Genomic DNA, 18,789 nt, shown 5'->3' on the forward strand with positions numbered 1-18,789 from the left:
TAGCCATTTAGTTCAGTTACCTTGGCTTTCTTGGGAACAGGAACATTGGTGAGCATCTTGAAGCCTGTGGGGACAGCAGACTGAGATAGGGATTGATAGAATTTGTCCGTAAACACACTAGCTAGCTGGTCTGCGCATGCTCTGAGGAAGCAGCTAGGGATGCCATTTAGGCCGGCAGCCTTGCAAGGGTTAACAAGTTAAAATGTTTTACTCACGTTTGCCACGGAGAAGGAGAGCCCACAGGCTTTGGTAGCGGGCCGTGTCAGTGGCAATGTATTGTCCTCAAAGCAAGCAAAGAAATGGTTTAATTTGTCTGGGAGCAAGACGTCGATGTCCGCTACGGGGCTGGTTTTCTTTTTGTAATACGTGACTGACTGTGGACCCTGCCACATCCGTCTTGTGTTTGAGCCATTGAATTGCGACTCTACTTTGTCTCTATACTGACGCTTTGCTTTGCTTTGCTTGTTTCTTTGCCTTGCGGAGGGAATAGCTGCACTGTTTGTATTCAGTCATGATTCCAGTCGCCTTGTCGTGATTCTCTCTTTCAGTTTTGCGCAAATGTTGCCATCAATCCAAGGTTTCTAGTTAGGAAAGGTTTTAATAGTAACAGCGGGTACAACATCTCCGATGCACTTGCTAATATACTCGCTCACCGAGTCAGAGTATATACATCAATGTTGTTGTCTGAGGCTATCCGGAACATATCCCAGTCCACGTGATCGATGCAACCTTGAAGCGTGGAATCCGAATGGTCAGACCAGCGTTGGATAGACCTGAGCACGGGCGTTTCCTGTTTTAGTTTCTGTCTATAGGCCATGAGCAACAGATTTGCTGATCGCAGGGAGGGGGATGGCTTTATATGCATTCGGAAATGAGAGTAGCAATGATCTAGAATGCAACCAACTCGTGTCGTGCATTCAATATGCTGATAGAATTTAGGAAGTATTGTTCTCAGGTTAGCTTTGTGAAAATCCCCAACTACAATAAATGCAGCCTCAGGATGTAGGGTTTCCAGTTTACAAAGAGTCCAGTGAAGTTCTTTCAGGGCCGACGAGGTATCTGCTTGGGGGGGATATACACAGCTATGACTGTAATCGATGAGAATTCTCTTGGAAGATAATGTGGTCAGCATTTGATTGTAAGGAATTCTAGGTCAGGTGAACAAAAGGACTTAAGTTCCTGTCTGCTCAATTTTATACACCTGTCAGCAATGGGTGTGACTGAAAAAGCCCAATCTACTAAGTTGAAGGGGTGTCCACATACTTTTGTGTATATAGTGCATGTCCAATCTTTCAAAATGCTAAAATCCAGTATGTCTACATGTTGAAATCAGGTGTGAACCAGAACTCTAAATTGTTTTGCAGCAGTAAATTATATTATCATTCAACAAACGCATAGCATAATCAAATCAATGGAGGACACAAAGTTAAGAGGTTTGATGTGACAAGGCAATCCCCCCCAAACATGTAACATGTTCCTGAGGGGTTATCTAGAACATAATTAGCAACACTCTTCAATGCATAGTATCAGTCAAAGGTTTGAGCACACCTATTCATTCTACGTTGTATAATAATAGTGAAGACATCAAAACTATGAAATAACACACATGGAATCATGTAGTAACCAAAAAAATGATAAACAAATGAAAATATATTTCAGATTCTTCAAATCATGTAGTAACCAAAAAAATTATAAACAAATGAAAATATATTTGAGATTCTTCAAATAGCCACCCTTTTCCTTATTGATAGCTTTGCACACTCTTGGCATTCTCTCAACCTGGAATGCTTTTCCAACATTCTTGAAGGAGTTCCCACATATGCTGAGCACTTGTTGGCTGCCTTTCCTTCACTCTGCAGTCCAACTCATCCCAAACCATCTCAATTAGATTGAGGTCGGGTGATTGTGGAGGCCAGGTCATCTGATGCAGCACGCCATCACTCTTCTTCTTGGTCAAATAGCCCTTACACAGCCTGGAGGAGTGTTGGGTCATTGTCCTGTTGAAAAACAAATGATAGTCTCACTTAGCGCAAACCAGATGGGATGGCATATCGCTGCAGAATGCTGTGGTAGCCATGCTGGTTAAGTGTGCCTTGAATTCTAAATAAATCACTGACAGTGTCACCAGCAAAGCACCATCACACCTCCTCCTCCGTGCTTCACAGTGGGAACCACACATGCGGAGATCATCCATTCACCTACTCTGCGTCTCACAAAGACACAGCGGTTAGAACCAAAAACCTCAAATTTGGACTCATCAGACGAAAGGACACATTTCCACCGGTCTAATGTCCATTGCTCGTGTTTCTTGGCCCAAGCAAGTCTCTTCTTCTAATTGGTGTTCTTTATTAGTGGTTTATTTGCAGCAATTCAACCATGAAGGCCTGATTCACGCAGTCTCCTCTGAACAGTTGATGTTGAGATGTGTCTGTTACTTGAACTCTGTGAAGCATTTATTTGGGCTTAAATCTGAGGTGCAGTTAACTCTGATGAATTTATTCTCTGCAGCAGAGGTAACTCTGGATTTTCCTTTCCTGTGGCAGTCCTCATGAGAGCCAGTTTCATCATAGCGCTTGACGGTTTTTGCAACTACACTTGAAGAAATGTTTAAAGTTCTTGACATTTTCCGGATTGACTGACCTTCATGTCTTAAATTCACCTTAAATTAACTGTTATTTGAGCAGTTTTTGACATAATATGGACTGTCTTTTACCAAATAGGGCTATCTTCTGTATACTACCCCTACCTTGTCACAACATAACCGATTGGCTCAAATGCATTAAGGAGGAAAGAAATTCCACAAATTAACTTTTGTCAAGGCACACCTGTTAATTTATATGCATTCCAGGTGACTATCTCATGATACTGGTTGAGAGAATGCCAAGAGTATGGAAATCTGTCAAAGGCAAAGGGTGGCTAATTTGAAGAATCTTGAAAAAGGAAGAAAGCCGCACACTGCGTTCAGATGGAATATTTTAACCTAATAACCAACGTTATTGGCATACTTTGAAGAATCTCAAATATATTTTGATTTAACACTGTTTACTACATGATTCCATGTGTTATTTCATAGTTTTGATGTCTACACTATTATTCTACAATGTCGAAAATAGTTCAAATAAAGAAGAACCCTGGAATGAGGTGGTGTGTCAACTTTTGACTGATACTGTAGGTTGATGATTAATCCTATTTTTTGGGATGAACTTATCAAAATAGGTTTTATACATGTTTTCAGATTTTCACGCCACATACCTGTGACTTTCCAAATGAAATATCAGCTGCAATTTTTTTCCAGTTAGGGCTTCTCAGGTGAAAGAGGGGTAGATCCTGTCTCTATCCTCAAAAGCCAATCAACCCACTGACAAATCATGAGACATATTTTCTACTTTACAAAAACCGAACACGTAGCCTTGTTACACCCCCCTCACACTCACCTGCCTCCTTCTGTGTTTGGGCTTTTATTTGCAGATTGGGGACAGGTGGATCTGATTGGGTCGTTAAGGTGACAAGTTGCACCTGGGTTTGGGATCAACTAGAATATAAAAGTTCCTGGTGCCCAGTCCAGGCTCTCTCTCTCTTCACAAGCACCATTTTGTTTTGTGATCTGGTTGATTATAGTTTTTGATTAGGTGCACCCTTCAACACAACCTACACACATTCTACCTTCATTCATGCATCTCCATTACACCCCTCACATGTCTCCTTCCACACTTCACAGGTTAGTTTTCATTTGTAGTTATATACTTTTTAAGTTATTTAATACATCGCTTTGCTCCTTAACTGCCAACGTGTGGACTCCCTTGCTTGTCACCTTCTAAGAGCCAGGTTGTGACAGCCTACACAATACACTTCAGTATACAGTGACTGATACATTAATTCGGTCACACTTTTGTATCTGAGAATTTTTCTGCACTGCAGGAAATGCAGATGAGCTTTGTAATTAACATACATTTACTGAAAACCAACACTAACACATGGTTATATAAACAGTACTGCACTTTTCATGTAGCTTACTTTTGGCCAGATAAGTCTAACCACCGATCAAGCAACATTCTGGACTAAACGTTCAAATCCTGTTGCTGCAAGATGATTTTGCTGTGACAATATAGGTGAAATGAAGATCCTAAATCTGTATGATACAATATGGGTGAAAATGTATTATACACACCCAGACACACACAAGGAGTATGAGATCTTCCACAAAGCTTTTCTCGACCAAGTATTCAGGTTAGTCACTAGGAGGCATTCCTCATTGTGGAGCAATACGGGACATGTAATGGCGCTTTTACCATTGCAGGGCCACGCTGTGCTGTGCTGTGAATATCATGGTTCCTATTTCATTTCCATTGGCCCATGGCCCACTTTATTCCTGGAACCAAGCAGGATATTTAGCCCTGTTTCAAATCTGGTACTGACCTTGAACCAAGTAGCCCGGTGCATGGGGTAACAAATTATGTCATAGTGTTGCGTATGTTGTTAATAGTCAAGCACGAGTATTAACAATATAGGAGAAGGCAAATCTGACTACGAACAGTGCAGCCACAGATACAGTGCATTCGGAAAGTATTCAGACCCCTTCACTTTTTTTCACATTTTGTTATGTTACAGCCTTATTCTAAAATAGATTAAACTACATGTTTTCCTCATCCATCTACACACAATGCCGATATGGAGTGACAAATTGAAAACAGGTTTTCAGACATTTTTGCATATTTAAAAACAGATACCTTATTTACATAAGTATTCAGAACCTTTGCTATGATCCTCGAAATTGAGCTCAGGTGCATCCTGTTTCCATTCATCATCCTTGATATTTCTATAACTTGATTGGAGTCCACCTGTGGAAAATGTAATTGATTGAACATGATTTGGACCTACACCTGTCTATATAAGGTCCCACAGTTACTCACACCTGTCTATATAAGGTCCCACAATTGACAGTACATGTCAGAGTAAAAACCAAGCCACGAGGTCGAAAGGAATTGTCTGTATAGCTCAAAGGCAGGATTGTGTCAAGGCACAGATCTGGAGAAGGGTACCGAAACAGTTCTGCAGCATTGAAGGTCCCCAAGAACACAGTGGCTTCCGTCAGTCTTAAATGGAAGAAGTTTGGAACCACCAAGACTCTGAGCAATTGGGGGAGAAGGGCCTTAGTCAGGGAGGTGACCAAGAACCAGATGGTCACTCAGACAGAGCTCCAGAGTTCCTCTGTGGAAATGGTAGAACCTTCCAGAAGGACAACCATATCTGCAGCACTCCAACAATCAGGCCTTTATCGTAGAGTGGCCAGCAGGAAGCAACTCCTCAGTAAAAGGCAGATGAAATATGAAAAACTAAATTCTCTGGTCTGATGAAACCAAGATTGAAATCTGTCCTAAATGCCAAGCGTCACGTCTGGAGGAAACCTGGCACTATCCCATTGGGGCGGCAGGGTAGCCTAGTGGTTAGAGCGTAGGACTAGTAACCGGAAGGTTGGAAGCTCAAATCCCCGAGCTGACAAGGTACAAATCTGTCGTTCTGCCCCTGAACAGGAGGTTAACCCACTAGGCCATCATTGAAAATAAGAATTTGTTCTTAACTGACTTGCCCAGTTAAATAAAGGTAAAAATAAATAAATAAATGGTGGAGCATAGTGGTGGCAGCATCATGCTGTGGTGATGTTTTTCAGCGGCAGGGACTGGGATACTAGTTAGGATTGAAGGAAAGATGATTGCAGCAAAGTACAGTGATATCCTTGATGAAAACCTGCTCAGGAACTCAGACTGGGCTGGGCAACTCCAGCCCTCAGGCGCCTGATTGTTGTCACACTTTTTCTCCATCCTAGCATCCCTAGCAAACACAGCTGATTAATCAAACTGAATTCTAAACTGAAGATAATGATTAGTTGATTATTGGAGTCAGGTGTGTTAGCTTGGGCTGAGGCAAAACTGTGACACCAATCAGGCCCCCGAGGACTGGAATTGCCAACCCTGTAGTAACAGGACAACGACCCTAAGCACACAGCCAAGACAATGCAGGAGTGGCTATGGGACAAGTCTCTGAATATCCTTGAGCGGCCCAGCCAGAGCCCGGACTTGAACCCGATTGAACATGTCTGTAACTGCTGTTCCATGTGGGGTTAAGGTATCATGTGGACAGTGTGATTAAAGCAGAGCCACTACCATTTTTGCATTTAACTTTGTACTTATTGTGCGCAGGTTATTTTTACGCACTTTACTAACAGAATTATTTCATTCGATTGTGATTTAGACAGATTTTTACTTCATGGTGACTTCACCTTGCGATGATTTCCCTCTTACATTATCCTATTTAAAATGGAAATTTTGACAGAATAAACAACCCCAAATTAGTTTACTTTCACCAACACACACCAACTTTTAACCAATGTCGCCAACATTTTGGTACCGGGAATTGGGTTCTGATAGAGTTGTTAGGGTAGTGAAGTGTATAATTACGGTAGTGGTGAAGAGTGCTGCAGGGCGAGAGAGATCTGACGACGGATGGTTACAGGGGTTTCGAGAATGGACAGCGAGGCCTGCCTGAGGTTGCTGTGGAGGTTCAATAACCAGACTGCCAGGATCCAGTGAGCGCCGTGGACCATCACAGACCAACACAGAGGACTATATGCCATCATCTCCATCCATCCAGCAACTTTCAGAGACTGTTTCTACAGTATATCCTTAAACTGAGTTTGAGTACATACTGTACATTATGTCAGAGCCAGCAGGTTATGGTAACCCTGTAACCCTGTAGTTGACTTACAGCCACAGATTGCAGAGCTATATAGGAAACATGATGAAGCAATGGCAACTATTGACACTCTGGGTAATGGTCAACAAGGTCATATGTGTATGTACCTAGAGAGTGTCTTTAAAGATGGTTGACGAGTTCATTGAGGAGGTTGTACGTGTAATTTGAGCCAGAGATCAGAGTACTGATGAAAAGGTAGATTTCATACTGTCTCCGTTGAGGGGGTCAGCCTTAGAGGAAGTGCGATTACGCATGGGTGGGGAGTCAAGCCAGCCCAGTGACTTGTTCTCGTATCTAAGGGGGCTAATATAGAGAAGTGTAGCGCATCTCAGCTGTTACACACCTTCTATGGCCTGCATCAGAGCGAGGGAGAGGATTTTGGTGATTTCTCACATGCACTCTCGCAGATTCTTAGCTCTGTACTGAAACAAGAACAAGACTCTGTTTCCGAGGATAAAATTGATAAAAATGTCAGAAACCAGTTCCTTGAGGGCGTCATAGATCCTGCCCTCAAGAGAGAGCTGCGGAAGTTAGTCAGGAAGAGGCCTCAGTCTACTCTGTTTGATGTACGTGAGGAAGCCATCACCTGCTCACTGGAGGACCAGCCCTGTAACACTAAAGGTGTCAATAGCAGGAAAGTGCTGTGTGACAAGAGAGGGAGGGATTCTCAGTGTTCTGACCTTGAAGCCAGCTGTCTCTTTGGAAGATGTTCTTAAAGTGGTGGCCGAACATTGTAATGTCATTGGGTAGCTAATAAATGCAGTCCAAGGTCTTGCTCTGAAGAATGGTAATGACACCGGTGGGACACCTAGAGCCAAACCGAAGTTTACTGATGACGGTCAGACAATTTGCTTTAAGTGAAAAGGGGTGGGACACATTGCTAAGCAGTGCACAAAGAAGAGCATGTCAGTAAACAATCGGTTCCAAGAGCCGGACATTTCGGGGAAGATCTGTAGGCTTATACAACAGTACTTGTGATTGTGGCAGGTGTCTTGAGAGTGCAGTTGGCAAATGTCCAGTTGTAGATCTCAAGATTGAGGGGTGGGGGGTTGCTGGAAACTGTTTGCTATATACCGGGAGCCAAGTCAGTACTATCACCGAGTAATGAATACAAAATAAAAACCTTTGTCATTACAAATGTAGACATAAAGAACAGAGAAAAGCAGTCACCTGATATCATTTGGGATGCTTTTACTGCATACAATGGGGGAATGATAATCTCATACACCACAAAAGTTAGAAATTAAAGTTAAAGAAAAATTAAAAATCTTTCGAAGGTAAAAAAGAAAATACAATTTCTGAACTTAAGCAGGAATATGATCTTTTACTTTTGAATAGAGCCAACAACTACAGCTTAAACTCAAATAAAGTATACTACTTAATGGCAAAAAAAACTGCCAAACATCTCACAGCCCTCACAAAACTAATACATGCCAAACCAGTTATATTTTTAAAAGATAAAGATACAAATGTGTTAATTAGAAACAACAATGTGATTTATGACAATTTCAAAAGCTTCTATGAAAATCGATATAAATCAGAATTATACAGCAGTTGGACTGATCCTACAGCCTTCTTTGACTTCAACAACCCTGAAGCAATTATCAGCAGACAAAAACTAATCATAAACAGAGATCACCCACAAATAAATATTAGACACTGTTAAAACATTTTATATATTTATCTTGGCAAGTCGGCTAAGAACAAATTCTTATTTACAAAGACGGCCTAGGAACAGCAGGCCTTGTTGAGGGACAGAACGACAGATTTGTACTTTGTCAGCTTGGGGATTCGCTCTAGCAACCTTTCGGTTACTGCCCCAATGCTCTAACCACTAGGCTACCTACCACCCCAAAATGGAGAAAAGCTACAGGAAAGGACGGCTTTCCCATAGAATTCAATTTAACAATTTGGGACACAAATGACAACACACGTCATTTAATTCATTACTTACTAGTTCCACGCATCAAACAGTTATTTCAGTTATATTAAAACCATGAAAATCTGGAGAGTCCCCTGCTGATTACAGACCCATAAGTTTCATAAATTGTGACAAAATAATAACAAATCTCATAAGCAATAGTATGTCAAAAGTCTTTACCAGACTTGATACATATCAATCAAACAGGGTTTGTTTAAGAATAGACACTTAAACAAATAAAATATGTTTCAGTTTAATACAATATGCTGAAAAACAATATATAGATTTATCAATAATGGATATTGATGGGGAAAAAATCTTATGACCGTCTTGAATGTATAAAAGTACAAAAGATATGAGCGGAGTTAGAAAGTTGGCTGTCAGAAGTATTACAATGTAAATGTACTTTTAATCCTTTTAAAAGTATATATATATGAGATGTAATACGGCTCAAGAAAATAGTTTTGTTATTTTGGACAGATATTTAACCCCTTATTTTTGTTGCCACAAAACTAACTTCATACTTCCATTCATTCGTATGGGTTAACTTCAGACGAGTCTTGTGACAACTGTGGTTGTGAGTCTCATCTTTCCATAGAGTGGTCATATTAGTTTGTAGGCCAAACTGTTCGGACGATGAAGACTTCATCGTGAGAAGATCGATTTTCGGGATGTTGCTTAGTCTGACAAACACTGATGGATTTGAATCTGGATTTTTTTTATTATGTTACGTAGATTGTCACATGGGTAAATGCCATAATCTGTAATTGTTTTTATTAAATCAATCACTTTTATTTTTAGCTGTTACATACAAACAACTTGAAAAACAAATATTTTGGGTTGCTAATGCTTTTGCACAATTGTCTCTTTGTTCTGATTAGAATCCCTGGCACATGTCCTTCAAGGAAGAACCTGCACCACTTGTCCATGGCCATGAACTTCTTAAGCCTAGGCATCCCGCCAGTGGGACAACTTCCGGTGAAACTGGAGGGCGCGCATATCAAATAAATAATCATACAAATTATGAATATTAAACATTTAGGTACTTATATCGGTTGAAAGCTTACATTCTTCTTAATCTAACTGCACTGTCTAATTTACAGTAGCTCTTACAGCGAAAGCATGCCATGTGATTGTTTGAGGATGGCACCTCACAACAAAATATTTTCCACTGGTACAGGTTTCATAAATTCACAAATAGCGATTAAATATTCACTTACTTTTTGAGAATCTTCCTCTGATTTGTCATCCAAAGGGTCCCAGCTATAACATGTAGTGTTGTTTTGTTAGATAAAATCCTTCTTTATATCCCCAAAAGTCTGTTTAGTTGGTGCCATTGATTTGAGCAATCCATTCGTTCAACATGCAAAGAAATTAGTCCAAAAATCTACCCCTAAACTTTGTTTCAACAGGTCAAAATACATTTATATTTAATCCTCAGATACCCTAAAATGTAATCAAACTATAGTATTTCTTACAGAAAGAAGTATGTTCAATAGGAAACTGATTTTAGCAGGTGCGTCTAGTCTTCTTGGAGCGCGCACAAACACGGATTTCCAAGCCGGTGTCCTTGTACTAAAACTGTTATTTCTTCTTATTTGTTATTCAAGACACAAGCCTGAAACCTTGAACATAGACTGCTGACACCCAGTGAAAGCCATAGGAATTGCATCCTGGGAGGTAGAATTTAGTATTTTCCAATGCTCTTATACTGACCATTGGAAGAGCATGGTCTCTCAAAAGAAAAATTCTGGTTAGTTTTCCTTTGGATTTTCTCCTAATAAATCTATTGTGTTAAATATTATTTTAACATTTCTACAACCTTCAAAGTGTTTTCTTTTGGTACCAATTATATGCATATCCTGGCTTCAGGGCATGAGTAACATGCAGTTTACTTTGGGCACGTCATTCAGACAGGAAGTGTAGAAAAAAGGTGCCTTGCCTGATTTAAAAGGACCAAAGAAATGTTTGGCCATGGGAAGATGTCTAAGCAACCTGAGGAAACAACAAACACCGGTCGGGGAATAGAGCAGTCATCAGTAAGTTTAATTCTATCAGACTGATTACTCTCCAAGGGGCAATCCATAATCCAAAATAAACAAAAGGATAGCCCCGCCTCACAAAGCCTAGGCATTTGTTTGGAGAAATATTATCACTCTAATATTTGGTGTGAAACCTCTCTCTCAAATTCAAATGCAGATTGCTTTATTGGCATGAAATATAAATGGTAGATATTGCCAAAGCAGTATAGCGATACAGCATTTCAGTAAATAAAGTACAATGTAATGAGGATAATGAAATAACGTTCATTTCAATATTAATAATAACAGTACATACTGCTGTTGTATTGTCTATTCTTTGGTCGATACGTTTAAATAAATACAAATAAGGTTACAAAAAAGCATTATTTTGAAAGAATGACTAATAAATAAACAACCAAATGTACATGGATGATGGTTACTCTGTCTATTACTTGTACAATGCCTTGCAAAATTATTCCTCCCCCTTGGTGTTTTTCCTATTTTGTTGCATTACAACCAGTAATTTAAATAGATGTCATGTAATGGACATACACAAAATAGACCAAAAGTGGTGCAATTCAAGAAATGTCAAATAAAAAAATGACAGAAAAGTGGTCAGTGCATACAGTGGGGCAAAAAAGTATTTAGTCAGACACCAATTGTGCAAGTTCTCCCACTTAAAAAGATGAGAGAGGCCTGTAAATTTCATCATAGGTACACTTCAACTATGACAGACAAAATGAGAAAAAAAATCCAGAAAATCACATTGTAGGATTTTTTATGAATTTATTTGCAAATTATGGTGGAAAATAAGTATTTGGTCACCTACAAACAAGCAAGATTTCTGGCTCTCACAGACCTGTAACTTCTTCTTTAATCCACTCGTTACCTGTATTAATGGCACCTGTTTGAACTTGTTATCAGTATAAAAGACACCTGTCCACAACCTCAAACAGTCACACTCCAAACCCCACTATGGCCAAGACCAAAGAGCTGTCAAAGGACACCAGAAACAAAATTGTAGACCTGCACCAGGCTGGGAAGACTGAATCTGCAATAGGTAAGCAGCTTGGTTTGAAGAAATCAACTGTGGGAGCAATTATTAGGAAATGGAAGACATACAAGACCACTGATAATCTCCCTCGATCTGGGGCTCTACGCAAGATCTCACCCCGTGGGGTCAAAATGATCACAAGAACGGTGAGCAAAAATCCCAGAACCACACGGGGGGACCTAGTGAATGGCCTGCAGAGAGCTGGGACCAAAGTAACAAAGCCTACCATCAGTAACACACTATGCCAACAGGGACTCAAATCCTGCAGTGCCAGACGTGTCCCCCTGCTTAATGTAGACCCCATCACAATAGTCACTTAAAACCTGTTAACCGGTTTTGTCAGTATCATCAGAGGGTAAAACAAAAGTGTCTATGCCTCCGGCAAACGTATTGTCTGAAAGACTCAGATTTGAAAAAAGTTGATTTAGGGTCATTAAGACCACAGGTTATACTGAAATTGGATTAATGTGCATGAATAAATCCTACTTGCTGGACCAACTTCATCAGATTGAAATTCTAGGACACTGGTGTGGATTAGGCATGGTGGTTGATTTAATACAGGAGGTTGATGATTCTGGTTAAAGTTGTTTGTTATTCAGGTGGGGCGGATATGCCAAGTTGAAAACAACGTATGCACAGATGGCTGAAATCACCCCCTCGTCCACGCCTGTGTCTCCACACCATCCACCTTGACCACACTGGCACCTCTACTGGCGAATGCGATCTTCCAGTCTTCATGGTGTACCAGCAGTGTGGCTGGATATGGCTTACTGGGCCTCACCCTCTACAAAATAAACAAACACAAAGATGGGGGGGGGGGGGGAAATTAGCTAGAATAAATTGTATAAATTGTGTGGTAGCCCTAGTGTTAAGTGTGTATATTTGTGTGGGTAAGATGATATGGTGAGGTGATTATCAGTGGTGTGTCCCTAAAAACAAAAAATTCCTATGGAGAGAGAGCGAGAGAGAATCAAATGCTGCTTTTTCCTTTTAATCTTACATGAACTTTCAAAGAATACATTTCCAAAGCCACAATCCCTGATAATGTGCAGTATAGGCAATACTTAATGATTGTGATGGATTATTGTAAGTACCAGGTAGATCCTCAGTGCCTGTCTCTCTTGCATCCATGTAGAGTTTTGCTAATTGGGATTTCCCTTCAGCCATAACAAGCACCGTTGGAAGAATTTTGGTGAAGCCCTCATTGAAGCGACGGCATATGTTGTCTACTGTAGAGTGGATGCGATCGATCTCCTTATACAACTATAGAAAGAGAGCGAGCCAGAGAGACAGACCATAATACAACTTTAGAAATCATATCGATTCTTCACTAATGCCTGAAATTACTGACATGTTTTAAGCTGAAATGTTGAGTTCTCAAAGTATTGCCCAACCAAACTACCTTGACCAATAGTGTATAATGTGCTGACGCTAGGAAGCTTTTTGAACAAACTAAGTACCCCAACGATCGTCTTACGTATTCCAACAGATTGCAGCTTTGAAACGCCATCTACAAAATGGTTTTAAACTTACCCCAGAGGTTTTCCTGCAGAAGGGGTATTTCTTTTCTGTGTCCTCCACAGTCATTCCTTTTGCCTTCAGCTTCAGCTTCAGCTCACAGACGGATGGCCTGACATTCTCCTGTAGAGTTCTCTGATACAGAGCAGAATTCATGGTTCCTTCTATTAAGGAAAGTCGTCCAGGCCCAGAGGCAGCAAAGCATCCCCAAACCATCACACTACTACCACCATGCTTAATCATTGGTATAAGGTTCTTACTGTGATTTGCCATGTTTGGTTTTCGCCAGACATAATAGGACCCATGTCATCCAAAAACAAATACTTTTGACTCATCTGTCCATAGAACATTCTTGGTCATCCAGGTGCATTTGGCAAACTTGAGGCAACTTTTTGGGTCCTATTGTGTCTGGTGAGAAACAAACACTGCATTCCACAGTAAGAACCTCATACCAATACCTCAAACATCTTGGAAAATTCCAGAAAAATGATGTCATGGCTTTAAAAGCTTCGGATAGGCTAATTAACAAATTGGAGGTGTACCTGTGGATGTATTTCAAGGCCCACCTTCAAACTTAGTGCCTCTTTGCTCGGCATCAAAAGAAATCAGCCAAGACCTCAGAAAATAAATTGTAGACTTCCACAAGTCTGGTTCATCCATGGGAGCAATTTCCAAATGCCTGAAGGTACCACGTTCATCTGTACAAACAATAGTACGTAAGTATAAACACTATGGGACCACGCAGCAGTCATACCGCTTAGGAAACACACGTTCTGTCTCCTAGAGATGAACGTACTTTGGTGCGAAAAGTGCAAATTAATCCCAGAACAGCAAAGGACCGTATGAAGATGTTCGAGGAATCAGGTACAAAAGTATCTATATCCACAGCAAAAATGAGTCGTATATCGACATAACCTGAAAGGCCACTCAACAAGGAAGAAGCCACTGCTCCAAAGCTGCCATAAAAAAGCAAGACTACGGTTTGCAACTGCACATGGGGACAAAGATCATACTTTTTGGAGAAATGTCCTCTGGTCTGATGAAACAAAAATATAACTGTTTTGTCATTATGGCCATCGTTATGTTTGGAGGAAAAAGGGGGGAAGCTTGCAAGCCAACACCATCCCAACCGTGAAGCATAGGGGTGGCAGCATCATGTTGTGGGAGTGTTTTGCTGCAGGAGGGACTGGTTCACTTCACAAAATAGATGGCTACATGTGGAAGGAAAACTACGTGGTTCTATTGAAGCAACATCAAGACATCAGTCAGGAAGTTAAAGCTTGGTCGCAAATGAGTCTTCCAAATGACCAAGCATTCTTCCAAAGTTGTGGCAAAATGGCTTAAGGACAACAAAGTCAAGGTAATGGGGTGGCCATCACAAAGCACTGACCTCAAGCCTATAGAAAATGTGTGGGCAGTACTGAAAAAGTGTCTGCAAGCAAGGAGGCCAACAAACCTGACTCAGTTACACCAGCTCTGTCAGGAGGAATGGGCTAAAATTCACCCAACTTATTGTGGGAATCTTGTGGAAGGCTACCAGAAACGTTTGACCCAAGTTAAACAATTGAAAGGCAATGCAACCAAATACTAATTGAGTGTATGTAAACTTCTGAACCACTGGGAATGTGATGAAAGAAATAAATCACTCCTTTCATTCTGACATTTCACATTCTTAAAATAAAAGTGGTGATCCTACCTGACCTAAAACAGGGAATTTTCAGTAGGATTAAATGTCAGGAATTGTGAAAAATATTTGAGTTTAAATGTAATTGGCTAAGGTGTATGTAAAATTTCCAACATCACCTGTATGAACTCAGTAAAAAAAAAGAAACGTCCTCTCACTCAACTCCGTTATTTTCATCAAACTTAACGTGTCAAATTGTATCAACATAAAGGTTCAACAACTGAGACAAACTGAAGAAGTTCCACAGACATGTGACTAACAAAAATGGGATAATTTGTCCCTGAACAAAGGGGGGGGAGTCAAAATCAAAAGTCAGTCAGTATCTGGTGTGACTACCAGCTGCAGTACTGCAGTGCATCTCCTCCTCATGGACTGCACCAGATTTGCCAGTTCTTGCTGTGAGATGTTACCCCACTCTTCCACCAAGGCACCTGCAAGTTCCCTGACATTTCAGGGGGGGGGGGAGATGGCCCTAATCCTCACTCTCCGATCCAACAGGTCCCAGACGTGCTCAATGGGATTGAGATCCGGGCTCTTCGCTGGCCATGGCAGAACACTGACATTCCGGTTTAGCAGGAAATCACACACAGAACGAGCAGTATGGGTGTTGGCATTGTCATGCTGGAGGGTCATGTCAGGATGAACCTGCAGGAAGGGTACCACATGAGGGAGGAGGATGTCTTCCCTGTAACGCACAGTGTAACATGCTCAGTCTGATGATGCTTTGACACCTCATCCCAGACCATGAAAGACCCTGTACCTCCAAATCGATCCTGCGCCAGAGTACAGGCCTTCGATGATAAAGGCAAATCTGACCATCACCCCTAGTGAGACAAAACCACGACTCGTCAGTGAAAAGCAGTGAAGTTATTTGGATTTTTACGAATTATCTTTGAAAGACAGGGTCCTGAAAAAGGGACGTTTCTTTCTTTGCTGAGTTTACTACCGTTCAAAAGTTTGTGATCACTTAGAAATGTCCTCTTTTTTTAAGGAAAGCACATTTTTTTGCCCATTAAAATAACATAGAATTGATCAGAAATACAGTGTAGACATTGTTGTAAATGTCTATTTTAGCTGGAAACGGCTGATAAAAAAAAAAAATGAATATCTACATACTATAGGTGTACAGAGGCCCATTATCAGCAACCATCACTCCTGTGTTTATGATTTTAAAATAGTAGATAGTTGATCATTAGAAAACCATTTTGTAGTTATGTTAGAACAGCTGAAAATGTTCTGTTTAATAAGCAATACAACTGGCCTTTTTTTGACTAGTTGAGTAACTGAAGCATCAGCATTTGTGGGTTCGATCACAGAATCAAAATGGCCATTCCATGTGAGAAATTGCCAAGAAACTGAAGATCTCCTACAACGCTGTGTACTACTCCCTTCACAGAACAGCGCAAACTGACTAACCAGAATAGAAGGATGAGTGGGAGTGCACATCTGAGCAGGAGGACAAGTACATTAGTGTCTAGTTTGAGAAACAGATACCTCAAGTTCTCAACTGGCAACTTCATTAAAGAGTACCCGCAAAACTCCAGTCTCAACGTCAACAGTGAAGAGGCGACTCCGGGATGCTGGCCTTCTAGGTAGAGTTCCTCTGTCCAGTGCCTGTGTTATTTTGCCCATCTTAATCTTTTCTTTTTATTGGCCAGTCTGAGAAGGCTTTTTCTTTGCAACTCGGCCTAGAAGGCCAGCATTGAAGGTGCAGCAAGTCAGCACGTCCGGAGTAAATGTCAGTTGGCTTTGAGAGCAGTAGAGAGGGAGATAGAGGGTCGAAAACAGTAGGTCCTGGACAAGATAGCACGTTCGGTGAACAGGTCAAGGTTCCATAGCCGCTAGCTGAACAGTTGAAATCGGAGCAGCAGCAAGACAAGGTAACACGTCTGGTGAGCAGGTCAGGGTTCCATAGCCACAGGAAAAACAGCAGAGACTGGATCAGCAGCACAACCAGGTGGACCAGGAATTATCAAGCCAAGTAGTCCTGAGGCATGGTGCTAAGGTCCTTTGGGAGGGGAGAGAGCTGGGAGAATTAGAGGGTAGCATACTTAAGTTCACACAGGACATCAGATAAGACAGGATAATTTTACCAGAAAGGAGAGACTGACCATAGCCCCCCGGTACATCGGTACATAGAAAATTGCAGAATACTGTAGATTCTGCGACGTATGCTTCTCCGTCAGATTCGTCAGTTTTATGATAATCTCCAAAGAGAGACCAACCAGTTTCAAGCTGAGGGAAAATGTATGCAAAATGAAAAATACTGTTCTAATTGGAAACCTCAAAAAGACAAATGATTTGATGGTGAACGTAATCTCATAAGGATCAAACCTGAGATCTTTATAAAATAGAAAACATCACCAACCACAGGATAAAAACGGTTGGCAACAATATTTTGACACAGTGAACGAATAAAACCAAACCGAAGATGGGAAGAAACAGAAGACTTTTGATGACACCCTGAAAGAGATTGAAGATTTGATTGATGGAAAGCCAGTTCTGGGAGAAATGAAATGGTCTAAATGGAAAACTGAGTAATAACCTAACCATTTAAAATGGCAACATTTGGAAAGATAATTTTGAATAATAATTGCATTAGAAGACTTTACTGAAACAAGACAAACTCAGCTCCCTAGAACCCACATACAGTGCCTTGCGAAAGTATTCGGCCCCCTTGAACTTTGCGACCTTTTGCCACATTTCAGGCTTCAAACATAAAGATATAAAACTGTATTTTTTTGTGAAGAATCAACAACAAGTGGGACACAATCATGAAGTGGAACGACATTTATTGGATATTTCAAACTTTTTTAACAAATCAAAAACTGAAACATTGGGCGTGCAAAATTATTCAGCCCCCTTAAGTTAATACTTTGTAGCGCCACCTTTTGCTGCGATTACAGCTGTAAGTCGCTTGGGGTATGTCTCTATCAGTTTTGCACATCGAGAGACTGAAATTTTTTCCCATTCCTCCTTGCAAAACAGCTCGAGCTCAGTGAGGTTGGATGGAGAGCATTTGTGAACAGCAGTTTTCAGTTCTTTCCACAGATTCTCGATTGGATTCAGGTCTGGACTTTGACTTGGCTATTCTAACACCTGGATATGTTTATTTTTGAACCATTCCATTGTAGATTTTGCTTTATGTTTTGGATCATTGTCTTGTTGGAAGACAAATCTCCGTCCCAGTCTCAGGTCTTTTGCAGACTCCATCAGGTTTTCTTCCAGAATGGTCCTGTATTTGGCTCCATCCATCTTCCCATCAATTTTAACCATCTTCCCTGTCCCTGCTGAAGAAAAGCAGGCCCAAACCATGATGCTGCCACCACCATGTTTGACAGTGGGGATGGTGTGTTCAGGGTGATGAGCTGTGTTGCTTTTACGCCAAACATAACGTTTTGCATTGTTGCCAAAAAGTTCAATTCTGGTTTCATCTGACCAGAGCACCTTCTTCCACATGTTTGGTGTGTCTCCCAGGTGGCTTGTGGCAAACTTTAAACAACACTTTTTATGGATATCTTTAAGAAATGGCTTTCTTCTTGCCACTCTTCCATAAAGGCCAGATTTGTGCAATATACGACTGATTGTTGTCCTATGGACAGAGTCTCCCACCTCAGCTGTAGATCTCTGCAGTTCATCCAGAGTGATCATGGGCCTCTTGGCTGCATCTCTGATCAGTCTTCTCCTTGTATGAGCTGAAAGTTTAGAGGGACGGCCAGGTCTTGGTAGATTTGCAGTGGTCTGATACTCCTTCCATTTCAATATTATCGCTTGCACAGTGCTCCTTGGGATGTTTAAAGCTTGGGAAATCTTTTTATATCCAAATCCGGCTTTAAACTTC

Source organism: Oncorhynchus kisutch, linkage group LG5 (assembly GCF_002021735.2).
Source record: "Oncorhynchus kisutch isolate 150728-3 linkage group LG5, Okis_V2, whole genome shotgun sequence".
Taxonomy (NCBI): domain Eukaryota; kingdom Metazoa; phylum Chordata; class Actinopteri; order Salmoniformes; family Salmonidae; genus Oncorhynchus; species Oncorhynchus kisutch.